This window comes from Mirounga angustirostris, unplaced genomic scaffold (genome assembly GCF_029215605.1).
Source record: "Mirounga angustirostris isolate CCGP_5_RB_7025 unplaced genomic scaffold, mMirAng1.0.hap1 SCAF_7, whole genome shotgun sequence".
NCBI classification, from domain to species: domain Eukaryota; kingdom Metazoa; phylum Chordata; class Mammalia; order Carnivora; family Phocidae; genus Mirounga; species Mirounga angustirostris.
Genome location: NW_026991715.1, coordinates 95,712,036 through 95,723,792, shown reverse-complemented (window position 1 = coordinate 95,723,792; position 11,757 = coordinate 95,712,036).

The following is an 11,757-nucleotide window of genomic DNA, read 5'->3' as shown; positions in this document are numbered from 1 at the left end:
GAACTTGGCTTATGTGATTATGGAGGCTGGCAAGTTCAAAGTCATCAGGGTGGGCTAGCAGGCTGGAGACTCAAGGAAGAGCCAATGTTACATATAGTTCAGGTCCAAAGGCTGTTTGCTGCAGAATTCTCTCTTGCTCTGGGGAGCTCAGTCTTTTGTTCTAAACAGGACTTGCACTAGTTGCAAACTACTTTATTCAAAGTCCACAGATTGAAATGTTAATCCCATCCAAAAACACTCTCATAGAAATATCCAAAATAATGTTTGACTGCATATCTAGGCTCTGTGACCCTACCAAGTTGACACATACAATTTTTTTTTTAATTCAATTAGCAAAGGTATAGTACATCATTAGTTTTTGACATAATGTTCAGTGATTCATTAGTTGAGTATAACACCCAGTGCTCATCATATCACGTGCCCTCTTTAATGCCCATCATAGTGGTTTACATAAGTTTATTGAAATATATTAAGTAAAAGGAAATTGCCTTCCACTTGTAAGAGATTAAATAAACTTTTAATTTTCTGCAAAAAGCATACTCTAAGGAATTTAGAGATTTCACATTAAATAATATCTCTTGCAAAAAGAAGTAGCTGAAGGCACCAGGAAATGAAAATTTTAACCTGAGGAAAATAACAAATAATTGACTATATTCGTTGCATATTATAGAATGTAGATCAATTCCTTCCAATATTAAGTTTTTACTATTAGCTGTGTGCTAGGGGCATAAAAATAACCCTTTAGAGTTTACAGTTTAATAGACCCACATAGATAAATAGTGGTAGTGCTATTATTACTAGTAGTAATACTTGTATTTAACATTTGTATAAATCTAATGTCAAGCATTCTTCTAAGCCCTTTCATATATTACCACATTTAACCCTCCAACATCTCTGTGAGTTAGATATTGTACTTAGTTATCCTTATTTTATAGATGAGGAAACCAAGGTCAGAGAAGTTACTTATCCAAAGGCACAGGTGTTAGTAGGTGATGAAAAACATGTGGTAGAGGTTGTTAATAGCAGAGTATACAAAGTACTGTAGGAACAGAGAAGGAAACAAGAAACTGCCTGTAGGCTTCTTATATTTTTGTCATCTTTAAGATTGTCTCAGAGGTTTCCTAAGGCATGGAGAGAATAGCCCTATAGGTAGAAGAAATAGCTGTTCAAAGAATAAAGGCATTAAACAACATCTCTAATCCTGCAGATAAATTGAGCAACTGTGATTAAAGCTTGAAGAATAGGGATGACAAAAGAACCTCATCCACATACCTTCAGCTTTATCATCCTTAGAAACTGAGGCAATCCTGTTGAGTCTTGAGTGTTTTAAGAATATATTTTTGAAAACCACTGTAGATGATAGGAAGCCACTGGATAATTGATATAACAAGCCAATTATTGAATAAATTGAAAAGGTTGAATAAATTATTGAAATTTTAGTTAAAACACTCTAGAAGCATAATGGAAAATTGGATATAGAAAAAGATAATGGAGGCAGGAAAGACTAATTTGACCATTTGATTACTCCAGGTAGGAAATACAGGTGGGAACTGAGGCAGTGGCAGTGGGAATGAAGATTGGTGGTTGGATTCAAGATACTGTTTAGAGAAGCAAAGCGGTCAAGAGGTGTTGGCAAAGACTATTTAGACTATAGGAGTAAAGGAGACATCTGATGTGAGTGGGTAAGTGGTGGTGTTAACAGAAAAGAGGAGTGGGAGATTTTTCAGTTTTGAGTACTTTTATTGAAGTACCAGGGGGGTGTCCATGTTTGGGATAACGGTTGTATTCATCTCTTTATGTAATCAAAAATAGTAAGTCTGTTTATCAAATTTTTTTTTAAGGAAAATGTAAGACTAACTTATAACTCTATTCTAATAGATTTTTTGAAGCTAATTTTTTGTTGATTTGCTAGGTGTTTTACCTATGTTATCTCTTAATACCATATAGTTTAGCATAATAGTTAATGTTATTGCCCATGTAGTTAGACTGTCTGAATTGAAATCTCAGCCTCTCCACATAAATGTTAATTAGACATGGGCAAGTTTATGACTCTGGGAATAGTTTGTTTAGGTAACATAAAATATTTTAATTTTTTAATAATTACCTAAATATGGGGATCTAAAGTAAAATCTACAAAACAAGGTGTATTTAAAGAAATCTAGCTTCAGTTCCTGTTTCCTCCTTTTCCCACCAGGAGCCCCTTAAATTTTATGGTTTGTTTTTCCTTTTTTTTTTTTCTTTTCCCTTAACATAGGAGATATAGACAGGTAGGTTGATAGAATCTTCATACTCTTTCTTAGATAAAAGTAGAATACTGACTAAGGCCAGAGAATAATTGTGGATAGGAAACCAAAATCCAATCCCTTCACAAAATCAGCCAGTAAACTGACAAGGATTATTAGAATTAACTTTATTGGACTCTGGAAACTAATCAAGGGCTTAAAACAATCAGGTGAACAATTAAGAAAAATCAGTGAGTTTTGACATTTCAGGAAATTTCTGATGAATGACTTGCTGACCACTAAGCTGATGGAGCAGAGACTTCAGTAGCCACACACAACAAAGAACATAAGACTTTACAAAATTGGTGCAGAAAAGTCATTTTAAAATCACAGAAACAACTAAAGCAGTTATAACAAACTCTGGGGAGGGGGAATATATAATTTCCAGAGTTGTCACAAGGTGATACTAGAAATGCCCAATTTTCGACAAAAAATTTCAAGGCATTCAAGAAACAAGTATGGGCCATATATGGGGGGAATAATAAGGAAGTTTTGTCTATAAGGAAGCCCAGAAATTGGACTTATTAGACAAAAACTTTTAATCAATAATTTTAAATATGCTTAAATTGCTAATGGAAACTATAAGAATAATGTCAAAGAGAGACTATCAACAAATTGTAAAAAGGAACTAGATAGAAATGCTGGAGTTCGGGGCACCTGGGTGGCTCAGATGGTTAAGCGTCTGCCTTCGGCTCAGGTCATGATCCCAGGGTCCTGGGATCGAGCCCCACATTGGGCTCCTGGCTCGGCGGGGAGCCTGCTTCTCCCTCTCCCTCTGCCTCTCTCCCTGCTCATGCTCTCTCTCTCTCTCTGTATCTCTGTGTCTCAAATGAATAAATAAAAAAAAAAAAAATGCTGGAGTTGAAGAGTACAATAATAAATGAGAAACTCACTGGAGAGGTCCAGCAGCAGATTTGGACAAGTAGAAGAATCAGTGAACTTTGAAGATTGGCTAATTGAGATGATTCAGGCTGAAGATCGGAAAGAGAAGAGTATTAAGAGAAATGAACAGGGCCTAAGAGACCTGTAGGACACTATCAAGTATAGCAACATCTGTGTAAGAAGAATCCTAGAAAGAGAGAAAAGAGAGAAAGTGCAAAAAGGGTATTTGAAGAAATAATGGCCCCCAAATTTCCGAAATATGAAAGACATTAGTATATGAATGAACCAAAGATGGCCTCTGCAAATTGGTTCCTAGTTTGTCTTCACTACAGGCTGAGACCTATTAGCTCAAAATCCCCACCAATGCCAACCTCAAATGTTTACACATCCAATTATTTTAAAAATAGCACAAATAAGCAGATTCTTAGCCATTTAGAGCTTGTGTCTTTTGCATACTCTGCAAAACTGACCACATTAGTTGTTGCCTAACAAGAGAGGGCCTTATAAGGTCCTAAGCTGCTGCTGTTCTTCAGACATGGAGACTCCCACCAGTTTGCTGAGCAATATCCCCTAGATACATAAGCTTTCTCTTCAGTCCCCTTCTCTGCTAGGAGTTTCCTTATGCTCTCCTTCTTGATGGTGGTCCCTGCCCTGTAGCTTCTGGACATTCCCATGCCCTAAGGAACTTCCTCACTCAGGCAACACTGTCTAAGTGCCACCCAGTAAAGCTTACTGTGTGTTAACTGCCTCTCATGGTTATATCATTTTTTTTCTTGATCAGTCCCCAAATCTCTCACACCCCCTACAAACATGAATCGTAAAATGGTCAATCCATCAAGAAGGTGGGACAATTGTGAACATGAACCTAAGAAGAAAGCCCCAAAATACATTAGGCAAAAACTAAAAGAATTGAAGAGAGAAATAGATAATTCAACAATAATCATTGGAGATGTTAGCACCCACTCTCAATAATAGAATTAATATAAACAAGGTAACAGAAGAGTAACACTATAAACCAACTAGACTTCACAGATATATAGAACAGTTCATCCTACAACAGCAGAATACATATACTTCTCAAGTGTACATGGAACATTCTATAGCATAGACCATATGTTAGGCCACAAATCAAGTCTCAATAAATTTGAAAAGTTAAACACACAAAGTATCTTCTCTGACCACAGTGGAATGGAATTAGAAATCATAACATAAAAGAACCTGAAAAATTTGCAAATATGTAGAAATAACACAGTCTTCAGCAGCCAGTAAATCAAAGAATAAATCACTAGGGAAATTTAAAAATACTTTAAGATGAGTGAAAAAAAAGTACACTATTAAAAAACTTACGGGGTATAGGAAAATCAGTACTTTAGAGGGAAATTTGTAGCTATAAATGCCTACGTTGAAAACAGATGTCAAATCAATAACCAAGACTTTTACTTTGAAAAACTGAAAAAGAAAACTAAACTCACAGAAGGAAGGAAATCAAGATTAAAGCAAAGATAAATGGTTTGGAAATGATCAAGTTCCTAGAATCAAACTATCAAAACTTATTCAAGAAGAAATAAAAAATATGAATAGAGCTATCACAAAAAAAAGATTGAATTAGTAATTTAAAAAATTCCCACAAAGAAGCTTAAGATCAGGTGGTTTCACTAGTAAATGCTACCAAATGTTTAAAGAAGAGTTAATACTAATCCTTCTGAAACCCTTCCAAAAAATAGAAGGGATCATTTCCTCACTCATTCTATGAGGCAAGTATTACTCTAATACCCAAACCAAAGACATCATGAAAAAAGAATACTACAGACCAATATACTTTATGATATGGATGCAAAAATCCACAACAAAATAGCAAATTCAATTCAGAAGCATTTCAAAAGGATTGTGCACTAGTACCAACTGAGATTTGTCCCAGGAATGCAAGAATAAATCAAGATGAAAATCAGTGTAATACTACTGTATTAGTGCCCAAGGACTGCCATAATAAATAACTACAAGCTGAATGAAACAATTGAAATTTACTGTCTCATAGTTCTGGAGACTAAAGTTCAGAATCAGTGTCAGAATAGACATGGCTGAAGAAAGAATCAGTGAACATGAAGGTATCCCAATAGAAACTTTTAAAACCAAAATGCAAGAATAATGAAAGAGAAAATTAAAAAAAAAAAAAAAAAACCTAGGACAAAATATCCAAGAACTCTGGGACAGTTATAAAAGGTGCAAAATACCTGTAATGAGATAAGTAGAATGAGAAGAAGGAAGGAAACAGAAGAAATGTTTTAATATTAATATATTAACAAATAATATATTAATAATGGCTGAGAAATTTCTAAGATTAATGATAGATACCAAAACATAGATTAAGGAAGCTCAGAGAGCCCTAAGCAGAATAAATCCAAAAAAATCTGCAGCTAGAACTATAATGAACTGCAAGAAAAAGAAAATCAGGAAACAAATCTTCAAAGAAACCATAGGAGAAAAACATAAAAAAAAAACAAAATACCTATAAAGAAAAATATGAATCACACCAGACTTCTCTTCAGGAGCCTGCAAGCAAGAAGAGAATGGAGTAAAATAAAGTGTTGAAACAAAAAACCTCATGCACCTAGAATTCTGTACTCAGTGCAGTTTTCCTCCAGAGTGAAGGAGAAATAATTTCTCAGAAAAATGAAAATTGAAATTTTACCAATAGACCTGCTTTGGAAGAAATGTTAAAAATAGTATTTCAGAAAGAAGGAAAAATGATTCTGGGTCAAAAACTTGGATACACATGAAGAAAGGAAGAGCATTAGACAAGGAATGAATGAAGGTAAAATAAAGTTTTTTATTTTTTTTTTATTTTTAATTGATCTAACAGAAAACAGTTTGTTCAAAATAGTAAAGCAACAATGTATTTGGTGATTACAGCTGATAGCCAAGTAAAATCAATGGCAACAATGAACTAAGAAATGGGAAGGAGGAATTAAGAATGCTCTGTCATAAGGTATCTATCTGCACTACCTATGAAGTGGTATAATGTTATTTGAAAGTGGAATTAGATTAGTTGTAAATGTTATTGTGAACTCTAGGTCAACCACTAATGTTTTTTAAAAGTGAAATTGATAAGAGAAAAAATAAAATGGAATCATAAAATGCTCAAAACCATTGAAGGTGGAAAAAGTGGAAGACAAAAAATGAACAAGAGAGATGAACAGAAAACATTTGCAAATATGGTAGATGTTAATTTAGCTGTCACTTTAAATGTGAATGGACTGAATACACCAATTAAAAGATGCCTGTCAGTAAATAAAAATAAGACCCAACTAACTCTATGTTGTCTATAATAAACCCACTTTAAAGACTTAGATTAAGAATAAAGGGATGGAGAAAAATATGTTAACACTAATCAAAAGAAAGCTAGAATAGATATATTAATTTCAGACAAAGCAGACTTTAGAATAAGAACAATTATTAGGGGTAAAGAGTTATTCAAATCTCCAAGAAGGTATTACAATCCTTAATGTATATGCACCTAATCATTGTCAAAATATACAAAGCAAAAGCATAGAACTGCCAGGAGAAAGAGACATCCATTATTATAGTTAGAGAATCTAACCATCCCTCCATTATTAACTGACAGAGCCAATAGATGATAGATAGATAGATAGATAGATAGATAGATAGATAGATAGATAGATAGATAGATAGATAGATATGGATATAGTTGAACTGAATAGAACTTTAATGAACTGAATCTAACTGAAATTTATAGAACAACAGCAGAATACATTCTTCTAAACCTCATATGGAACAGTAACCAAAATAGACCACATTTGGGGCCATAAAACTAACAGATGTAAATGGATAGAAATCCTACAAAGTAGGCCTTCAGGCTACAATGGAATTAAACTCGATATTGGTAACAGAAAGATGGGTGAACAAATTCCCAAATATCTGGAGATTAATCAACACACTAATAAATAACAAATAAGTCAAAGAAGAAGTCTCAAGAAAAACTTTAAAATATTTTGAATTAAATGGAAATGAAAACATAATTATCAAAATTATGGGATATAGCAAAAATAGTGGTTATAGGGAAATATGTCATATTGAATGCATATGTTAGAAGAAAGATCTAAACAATCTAAGCTTCTCCCTTGAGAAACTAGAAAAAGGAAAGCAAATTAAATCCAAGGTAAGCAGAAGAAAATAAATAATAAAAGCAGAAGTTCATAAAATTGAAAACAGGAAATCAATAGAGAAAATTAATGAAAGCAAAAGCTAGTTCTTTGGAAAGATACATAAAATAATAAACCTATAGCCAGACTAAGAAAAAAAACACAAATAAGAAATGAAAGAGTGGTCATCACTACCAATCCTATGGACATTAAAAAGATAATAAAGGAATATTATGAATAACTCTATGCCCACAAATTTGATAATTTAGATGAAATCAGTCAATTCTCTGAAAGACACTATTTACCAAAACTCACATAAGGAGAAATGCATAATCCAAGTAGGCCTAAATCTATTAAAGAAAATGAACCAGTAATAAATAATCTTTAAAAATAGAAAGCAGTATACTCATGTAGTTTTACTGGTGAATACCAAATGTTTAAGGAAAAAATTATACTAACTCTCTTCAATCTCTTATACAAAAAAAAAAAAAGCAGAGGGATTACTTCCCAACTCATTCTATGAGGTCAACATTGCCCCCAATACCAAAACCAGGCAAAGAAATTACAAAAAAGGAATATTACAGACCAATATTTCTTATGAACATAAATGCAAAATTCTCAACAAAATATAAGCAAATTGAATCCAACAACGTACAAAAATAATTATATGCCATGCCAATGACATATTCCTGGTATGGAAGGATGGTTCAACATTCACAAATCAACTAATCTGTTAGTCACATCAACAGACTAAAGAAGAAAACTCATATGATCATATCAATAGATACAGAAGTAGCATTTGACAAAATCCCAAACTCTCAACAGACTAGCAATAGAGTGGAACTTTCAACTTGAACAAGATTTACAAAAAACCCTACAGCTAACATTATACTTAATGATGAGAAACTAGATGCTTTCCCTCTAAGATGAGGGATAATACAAAATGTCCCCTGTCACCATTCCTATTCAACATGTTCTGGAAGTTCTAGCTAATGCAATAAGACAACAAAAGGAAATAAAAAGTATATGGCTTTTGAAGGAAGAAATAAAACTTTTTTTGTTTTCAGATGACATTGCATATCTAGAAAATCCCAAGTAATCATCATCAACAAAAACCCTGTTGGAACTAATAAGTGATTACAGCAAGATTGTAAAATATAAGTTAATATGCAGAAGTCAATTGCTTTCCTGTACACCAGCAATGAAGAATTGGAGTTTAGGGGCGCCTGGATGGCTCAGTCGGTTAAGAGTCTGCCTTCAGCTCAGGTCATGATCCCAGGGCCCTGGGATTGAGCCCTGCATCGGGCTCCCTGCTCAGCAGGGAGTCTGCTTCTCCCTCTCCCTCTGCTCCTCCCCCTGCTTGTGCTCTCTCTCTCTCTTTCCTCTTTCTCTCAAATAAATAAATAAACTCTTAAAAATTTATAAAAAAATGAATTGGAGTTTAAAATTTGAAACATAATGCCATTTACATTATCACCCCCCAAAATGAAATAGTCATAAGCAAAATATGTACAAGATCTATATAAGGAAAACTATAAAACTTTGATGAAAGAAATAAAAAAGATAAATAAATAGATATCCTATGTTCATTGGTAGGAAAATTCAGTATTGTTAAGGTATCAGTTCTTTCCAACTTGATATATAGATTTCATATAATCCAAATCAAAATGCCAGTAGGTTACATGTTGGGATGAGCACTGGGTATTATACACAACTAATGAATAATTGAACACTACAACAAAAACTTATGATGTACTATATGTTGAACATAATGAAAAATAAAAATAAATAAATAAAATTTTCCCACAGGGGAAAAAAGTGCCAGAATGTTGTCTTGTAAGTATAGATAAACTGGTTATAAGGTTTGGGTGAAAATGCACAAGCCCAAGAATTAGTCAACAAAGTACTGAAGAAGAAAAACAAAGTTGGATGACTGGTACTACCCAACTTCAAGACTTAATATAAAGCTATATAATCAAAACAATGTGGTACTGGTAAACAAGTAGACAAAATAGATCAATGGAACAATGTAGAAAATGCAGAAATAGATCACCAGAAATAAAATAATTTATGAAGAGATGATTCTTTCCCCATTGTATAATCTTGGCCCCTTTCCTATAAATTAATTGACCATATATGTGTGGGTTTATTTCTGTCTTCTCTCTTCTGTTCTGTTGATCTATGTGTCTGTTTTTATGTCAATACCATACTGGTTGGTTTATTGTAGCTTTGTAATGCAATTTGCAATCAGGGAGCATCATGCCTCCAGCTTTGTTCTTTCATAAGATTGTTTTGGCTATTTGGGTTCTTTTGTGGTTCCATACAAATTTTAAGATTGTTCTATTTCTGTGAAAAAAAAAATTAGAATTTTGATAGAGATTGTGTTGAATCTGTAGATTGCTTTGCATAGTGTGGACATTTTAACTATTAATTCCTCTACTCTGTGAGCATGGAATATCTATTTGTGTCTTCCTCAATGTCATAGTTTTTCAGTGTGCCCTTCTTTCACTTGTGATTAAATTTATTCCTAGCTGTTTTATTCTTTTTTTGATACTATTGTAAATGGAGTTGTTTTCTTAACTTATTTTTCTGGTAGTTCTTTATTAGTATATAAAACACAACAGATTTTTGCATTTTGATTTTTTATCCTGCAACTTTATTGAATTTGTTGATTAGTTCTAACAAATTTTTAGTGGAGTCCTTAGGTTTTTCTTTATATCATGTCTGCAAATAGAGAAAATTTTACTTATTTCTTTCCAATTTAGATGCCTTTATTTTTATTTTCTTGCCTAATTGCTCTGGCTAGGACTTCCAGTACTATGTTAAATAAAAATTGTGAGACTGGGCATCCTTGTCTTGTTCCTGATTGTAGAGGAAAAGCTTTTAGCCTTTCACTGTTCAGTATGATGTTAGCTGTGGTCTTGACATATATGGTCTTTATTATGCTGAGATATATTCTCTCTACATCCAACTGTTGAGAGTTTTTATCATGAATGGATGTCATATTTTGTCAAATGCTTTTTCTGCATCTATTAAGAACGTCATGATTTTTAGCCTTCATTTTGTTAATGTGGTATATCACATTGATTGATTTACATATTTTGAGTCATCCTTGCATCCCTGAAATAAATCCCACTAGATCATGGTATAATGATCTTTCTAATGCACTGTTGAATTTAGTTTGCTAGTATTTTGTTGAGGATTTGTGCATTTATCTTCACCCGGGATATTGACCTATAATTTTCTTTTCTTGTAATGACCATGTCTGATTTTGGTATCAGAGTAATCCTGGCTCATAAAATGAGTTTGGAAGTGTTCCCTCCTCTTCCATGTTTTTGGAAGTGTTTCGAGAGGGATTGGTATTACTTTTTCTTTAAATATTTAATAGAATTCAGCAGTGAAACTGTGTAGTCTTACACTTTTCTTTGTTGGAAGGCTTTTGATTGCTGATTCTATCTCCTCACTAGTAATTGATCTGTTCAGATTTTATATTTTTTATGATTCAGTCTTGATAGGTTGTATGTTTCAGGAATTTGTTCATTTCATCTAGGTTTTCCAATTTGTTGGTATATATATTTTTTCATATTATTTTCTTATGATTATTTGGATTTCTCTGGTCTCAATTTTATTGTCTTCTTTTTCATTTCTAGTTTATTTGAATCCTCTCTTCTTTCTTGGTAAGAGTAGCTACAGGTTTGTCTATTTTATCTTTTAAAAAAACAGCTTTTAGTTTTATTGATTTTTTTTTTTAGTTTCTATTTTATTTATTTCTACTATGATTTTTGTTATTTCCTTCCTTCTACTAACTTTAGGTTTAGTTTTTTTTCTAGTTCCTTGCAGTGTAAATTTAGGATGTTTTTATGTGATCTTTCCTTTTTTTTTAATGTAGGTATTTATTGCTATGAAGTTCCCTTAGAACTGATTTTGCTGAATCTCATAAATTTTGTATGTTGTATTTACATTTTCATTTGTTTCAAGATACTTTTTTAGGTCTCTTTTGATTTCTTCCTGGACCCTTTGGCTATTCAGTAACATATAGTTTAATCTCCATACATTTATGAATTTTCTAGTTTTCTTTTTGTAAACTGATTTTTTTTATCTCATATCACTGTGGTTCGAAAAGATGCTTGATATGATTCAGTCTTCTTAAATCTATTAAGACTTGTTTTGTGTTGTAACATATAATCTGCCTGGAGAATATTCCATGTGTACTTCAGAAGAATGTGTATTCTTCTATTTTATGGAATATTCTTTAAATGTCTGTTAAGTCCTTCTGGTCTTAACATGCATTTTCTGTCTAGATGATACATCTGTTGTTAAAGTGAGATAATGAAATCCTTTACTGTTATTGTATATTGCTGTCTATTTCTCCTTTTAGATGTGTTAATATTTGCTTTCTATATCTAGGTTCTCCCATATTGAGTGCATAAATA